Below are 7,238 nucleotides of genomic sequence, written 5' to 3'. Positions count from 1 at the left end.
ATGTGCAACCTTGAGATTATGATTCTAGTTGATGTGGCTAATGAAAAGTAATGCCATGTTCCATACAGAGATTCCAGGCTAACATTTCTACTTCAGGTGATAAAATTGATGTTGATGGATTTGAGCTACTCCCTTGCTTTCCTGTTTCCTTATTTTCTTATTTCATTTTTTGGGGCAAATTGAAGTGAAGCAAGCTTTTCCTTTTTGCATTTTTTCAATCTAATTGTAATGCAGGTTACTACTTTATTTTTTCAAGATTCACTTGGTGGCAACTCTAAAATAAAAATTATAGCAAATATTAGTCCATCTTTATGGTTTGTGTCTTGTTTTTTCCTCATCATAGATGTAACTTTTAGAAGCACTTGACACCTATATTTTCATTATTAATTGAAAAGATGATGTAATATCTAAATAATTGACACTGTATTGGCAGTTTTGCAAATGAGACATTGAGCACACTTAAGTTTGCTTAGTGAGCCAAATTTATTCAAAACAATGTATGAATCCATCCTACTTCAAGTTCATATTGTTTGAATATATCTTGAATCCATCCTTTTGTCTTTCAACTGATTATCACGATACCAATTGTTTTTCATAATCAGGCTATTGTAAATGAGGATGCTTCATAAGATGTTAAGTTTTGCAACTTCAAATACAACAACTAAAGGTTTGAACTTTGCTATGTGAATTATGGCCTCTTTTACTCTTTGTCCATGCCACACATGTGAGCTAAATCAATTTTTCCAATATAATATAGGAGGAACTTAATTTCTCTAGCATTTTGGTCAACAATATTTTTAGAGAGCAAACCTAGAAATGGTGAAGGAAATATGACTATTGTACCTGGTTACAATCTTGAGGCTCCCAATTACTCTCTTGACTTGTTGCCTAATCTAAATTTTATAGGGAGCCCTGTATCCAGTATGAAGGTGCGGTTTAATTTAATTCCACATTATCTATAGTCTTGTTGGCTCTTGATTTAATAATTTTGAAAATGACCAAGAAACTAGACCAATGCATCTAAGGCTAGAAAATTCCTATGACAGATACTTTTGACTATAGTCTTGGGCCAACTATAAGGCATAACTCCTTCTACTCTAGGCTTTGCAAGACCTAGGTGGGTAGATCTTAGATTCAATTGATGTCATACCAGTGCAAAATATATCCCTGAATCTATTTACTGTAGATGTAAACCCTTGTATCTCCTAATAACTCATGCAATAACATAGATCTATAGTAGCTAGATGCATATACATGAAATTCATAAGTTGAGTGAGGGTCAATCCTTTTTAGCCCACTACAAGACACGAAAAATTGAATTTATTTTGAATAAACGATTTTGTGGAAATGACATTCATATTAGCTTGCATCTGATTTAGTGATCAATGCCTTATCCATTGGGACATAGAGTCATTACCAGTAGGATGACCTAACTTTCTTGCATTACAATAAAGTTTATCAACTGAAATCTCCAAATCCCATTCTTATGCAATATCCCCTTCATACACCCAGAAACCCTATCAGAATGGTGAAGCATTTACTTAACTCCTTGAGTAAAAAGTGTAGACACCTAAAAACGTTTAGAAAATAAAGTATTTTTATTTTCTGAAAAATTCCTGATGACATCATCATTTATTAATTAATTAATTAATTAATTAATTAATTTATTTTTATGCCATTAAATCCCTTTATCTTAATTAAAAATATTTAATTAAGGAATCCCTCCCAAAAATGTTTAAATCTTATTTAAACATTATTTCCTTATTTATTAATTATTTAATGAATAAATTGACCAAAAAATCCAAAATAAATAAAAATTTTATTTTTTGCCCAAAACTTGGCCAATTTCCTTAAGACCACTAACCTCTTCCAAAATCTTCTAATCCTTCTTTAATTTTGATTAAAGGCTAATCCCATCATTTCCTATCCCTAATCCCAACTCAAAATATTTAATTAAGATTAAATATTAATCCTCATGTTTATTAAAAAAGTTTTAATAAATATCTCCTCAACCCAAACCCTTGAAATAAATAACACTTTATTTATTTCCTAAAAATCTAATTTATCCTCATCCTAAGAAGTTCTAGACTCTTCTAGAAAGTTTTCATCCTCATCTTAGGAAATTCTAGACTATTCTAGAAAGTCTTTATCCTCATCCAAAGTCTAGACTCTTCTAGAAGATGTCTTTAAACCTAATCCTAATCCCCTCCTAACCTTTTCACATTCCCTAAACATGGGTTAAGACTTACTAACCCAAGCCAAAGTTAACAAATATCTCCTCCTTCACCCACCCTCATTAAATGCCACCCACTTGCCTATCCCTAAGCTAATCCTAAACCATCCTAATCCATCCTCTAATAATTTGCACAATCATAAGCAAGCTTAAAACCCTCCTAATCAAGCCCAAGTCGAAATTTCTCTCATCTCCCTCAAAATATCTCAACCATAAAACTTTATGAAGCCCACTAGGCCATAAATGACTCTTCCAAGCCCTTTTATTGCTCTTACAAGCCATTATGAGGGTCTTTATGAAGATTTTATCCCTTGAGCCTCCTTTGTTGACTCATCCTTCCCCTTTCCTCCATCCTCTCACCATGTGACATGTGACACTCCTTGATTGGCCGTAAGGAAGCACAATCCATGTGCTCTCCTCTCATGCAATCTGAGCCCTCCATGAGCTTTTTCCCATCCTTGCATCTTAGCCCTCAATCCCTCAAGCCTCTTGCCTATAAATTGGTTCCTTCCCCTTTGCAAAACAACACAATCCATGAAGTAAAGTCATAATGCTATTTTAACAAGCCATTTTACATCAAAACCATACACTCACACCCAAATTCCAACTCCATTTGAAGCCCTTTTTGAAGCATAAGCTTGAGCATACATCCTATCTATTTAGACAAAGCAACTCAACAAGAGAGCTTCTCATTGAGAGAGCCCATTAATGGCTCATATTCTCAATTGAGAGCTCACCTTAGTCTATCTTGAAGTTTATTAATTTTGTTTAGTTTGTAGAAGCTTTATTTAAATTTGGTTTCTATTAGCATACTAACATTGCTCATATACAAAAAGTAACACCAGATCTGATACACAACTCATCCAAAATACCTTAAATCAAATGAACTTTATCCATTTAACCTCAAAGTTAATGACATATGAATAATTAGGAGATAGAATTAGAGAACTTAGATAATTCATGTAAATCCCCTTTTATATATTCATCCATCGAAAGATTGAATATATTAGGCTAGTAAAACTAAATGAAACTCAAGATACTTCACATAATCTAGCATCAATTTCTAGTATCTTAGAATGACAATACATGACATGAAATGAAAATTTGCACATAAACAAGTGTGTGGCCTTCACTGCTAGAGCTCAGCTCAGCAAATAGGAAGCAAAACCATCAACAACCCTAGTTTCAACAGTAGAACAGGAACCCTGCTGGTATTACCCAAAGCAAACTACCAACAAACTCACAAAGGAGAAAAAGGAAGAAAGATATAGGAAGGAAGAAATTCTTGGATTCAATGTGCAATTGACAAGTGTACCCTTAGAATTCCTTCCCAACAAGATCAAAAGCTGCTCTCTAGTTTCTCTCTATAACTAAAAATCAAATTCCCATCATTTTGGCTCTACAAGGCATAAATAATTTCAGATATTTGGTTCATTATCATAACCACTTTTGATGCCAAATTTTAAATCATAGTTAAGCCAAAAATTAGTTAAAAGGCCTCCAAAATGTAATACAATCTTCTCAAAGTCATTTTTTCACATTCTGGCTTCAAATAGTCTTCATAACTACCCTCTAACCGATTCTGATGACCAATCTTGAAATTTTCTCATTCCATTGAGAATGCCCCAAAATCCAAAAATTGGCTTATAGCTCGAACTAGTGAGCACCTGTGCAAAAATTGACTTTAGAAATGGAAAATTTGGATTCTCCCAATTTCGGTGGTATATTGGAGCTTCTATTTTGGATAAAAAATACTCCAGTTATGGTCGTTTGAAAATTAGACCTTTGCTCCATGACTTCTCATTAAAAATTCAAAAATTCTATCCTTTTATATAGTTTGAACTATATTGAAAGTTTCTAGACTTTATTTAAAAAATTTGATCTGTACGTGAAACCAATAAAAATAAATTTTATATTTGAGACCTTTGAATTTTCCTACTTTTTTTCAATTTGGTTCAAACTTATTTTAACCAACCTTGACACATGGTGACATATGATTTGCTCCTTCCATGCATAGCTATTAGACACCTCCAACTGGGCACCACGTGTCATTGCCAGATTCATCCATCTCACCGGCATGTGTAGCACCACTTGGATGCCACATCATACTCGCTATGTCGCTATGTTAACTGGCATGCATCTCTCCTCTAGTGACATAGTGAGAACCACAAAATTTGCCACATGTCATGATATCGTGTGCCTAAGATATCCACTATAACATCACAATCTACCTCAAAACTTGTTCCACATGGCACTTTGGGATTGGTCAATTATACTTGAGCAGGAGCCACATTGGAGCTGGGCTAGATTTTGAAGTTTTCTGACAACTTGCTACCTTGCTAGCCAAAATTCCTTGGATTAATTGGCTATTGACATAGCGACTAGCTAGATTTTTACTTTTTTGGTTGCTTGGTGATGTCATCAATTTGATATGCATGTTTATTCAAAATTATGCTTTGTTTTGGGTGATTGGGACCCACAAAATCCCCCATACACCACACGGCTTCCAAAAGCCTTTGTGTTGTTGACACCAACTCTTTGAGTGCAAAGGTATTTTAAAACTTAAAAAGACCCTCCCACGGACAATGTGGGATAATTGGGTTCAAGGTTTCCCATCCTCTGCATGTTCTTCATTCTAACAGACATCTTTCTCTTTTAAAACATGTGGAGTTCTTTGTTTACTCATGTGTCATTGCCTGTCCACTTATGTGTTGCTCCTTTTTTATTTAACTATGGGTTCACTATCCACCAGTCTGTTGCCCAATGTCCCTTGCTTCCTTCACATGGGATGGCTCCCTTTCTTCTCCCTCACACTCTTTTTCCTCCATTACTCCTAGTTGCAGCTCCTATGCTGCTCAAGTTTAACACATGCCAATTCAACCTCTTCCACTCCATAAGGAAACAATCTCATCTATCTTCCCATCCCTTTCTGAAACCCCTGAGACTTGCTGACCTTTAATTTGGACATCACGTTTCCTTTTATTTCTCTGTCTTGGAAGATTTTCTTCTCTGTTTCTCAGAATGACCTAGATTGGTGACTCCACCTTGTATAGATAATTCATGTGGAGGTACACTTTCATGTAGGTGTATAGGTGGATCAGGCCATGGTGTGCATTTTGCAGGAACCACAATCTCTAATGGGGGGTCTATAATCCATCCATGAGCAAATTTACTATTTTCACGAGCCTCCATGAGAAGTCACCATAATAATACATTGCAACCACATCTACCAAGTGGCTTGACAAAGGAATCATCTTTCAAAATAGACAAAGGACTCTCTAGAGCCTAGCCATCTTAAGTCCAGTCATCCCAGTCATGAACCCAAGATGGTTTAGCACTGTCTTCCCAAACCAATATTGAATTAAGAGCAAAACTTGCCCACTCTAATCTCCTTGGCAACACTATGGCCCTATCATCAATCAATCTGGTACTTAGCTTAGCATATGGAATTGAATTGAATGTGTGCCAGCCAGCTAAATGACTTGAAGAATTGTAGGCAGGTCCCTGAATGGGTAAGAGTGGATTGTCTTTTTCAGCTTCATCTGCTTCTACTTTTTTTTTTTCAGATTCTTGCATGCATAATATCTCTGAGTGACCAAGATGAACAAGAATGCCGATTAAAAGTGCACCCATCCATTTTATAGATTGAATCTCATCAAAAAGCTCTAATGTATGAGTATTGCTGTCATCAGCAAACATGAAAATACCATCCAATTACTGCTCCCTAAAATTTCTTATGCTAGGGAGTCCTCCTTTATCATAGCCCAGGTGCACAACTGTAGTCTTATATTTGCCTGGCCATTAATCATAGCTACGAGTTCAGAAGATTGAAATATCTGGACCAGGACCATAACAGATTTCCATAACAATGGAATGACTCATTCTATATTTTTATTGATCATAGAAGTTCTTGCACATAGGCAAAGAAACTTATATACTGCCTCAACCAATACAAGGCATCTCCCCTATTATATCAATCTGATGCAATTAGCTAGGCCCCAAAATGGGTTCAGCTATTTTTTTTTTGTTTCTAAACAAATAAACATCTTAGACTGATCTACCAATCATTTTGAACTAATTTAAATCAAACTTGCTCCCTCACTGATCATTTAAAACTCATTATAACTTTATTTTGCAAACTATCAATTTTGCATTAGGAGGTCCTTTGACTGGCTTTAAAAACTAATCTGAACAGATAACTAGGCTTTGAAATCTGGGATACTCATTCATTGCTCCACACTCTTGCACCTTGTCAAATCTCATCTCATTAAAAATTTGAGGTGAAAAGATATTCGCTGTCAAATTTGACCTCTCAGAACTTCCTGCAAGAAAACATGTTAGAAGACAATAAATTATATTTGAAATAGGCTTTGCAAACTGGGTAAACTGAGACTTGGGAGAATGAAAATTGGGGCATTAATTCTCTATCATGAGGAAATTATGGATTTGTGATTTGGGCTCATGATGAATAACAGGACGCATTTCGTGAATAGACAAAGTGGGCTACTCAGATTTTTCAAACTTGAAACACTGACAGAAAACATTTTTTTGCAAATGGAATTGACCTGGGAAAGTGTGCAGATGGATTCGTCAAGATTTAAAAATTGGCGCACTTGAATTATTTTTGGAGTGCAACATAGTGGTACAATCCATTTTACCTCACCTATAATGGATTTGGAGTTATGACATCATGAACAGGGGTTCTGACAAATCTGCAAATGCTGACACCAGTAAAAAGATAGAAATTGTGTTTGGAATCGTGTTTGAAAACTAATCAAATGGATTCATCAAGATTTAAAAATTGAAACATAACAAGTCTTTGACATCTATAATGCAACATAAGAAGAAATTCAACATTTTGGTCAACTAGGTCAAAGTTATAACTCATCAAATAGGGCTTCCCAAAATTTTGAATATTTCATATCATCATGACATTGATAATTGACCAACTTTGAGGGATTCAAAACCTAGGCAAATGGACTCAAAATGACTCAAAATCTAAAAC

General features: G+C 35.1%; 1 pseudogene; it reads right to left on the bottom strand.

Annotated features, from left to right (window-relative positions):
• Positions 1 to 5,527: 5,527 nt before the first annotated feature.
• On the bottom strand, positions 5,528 to 6,035 carry LOC149559118 (beta-1,4-xylosyltransferase IRX14 pseudogene; annotated as a pseudogene).
• Positions 6,036 to 7,238: the final 1,203 nt, after the last annotated feature.

The sequence above is a fragment of the Cupressus sempervirens genome, chromosome 5 (assembly GCF_028749045.1).
Source record: "Cupressus sempervirens isolate cs-2001-9-10 chromosome 5, ASM2874904v1, whole genome shotgun sequence".
Classification (NCBI taxonomy): Eukaryota; Viridiplantae; Streptophyta; class Pinopsida; order Cupressales; family Cupressaceae; genus Cupressus; species Cupressus sempervirens.
This window is presented reverse-complemented; position numbering and strand designations above follow the sequence as displayed.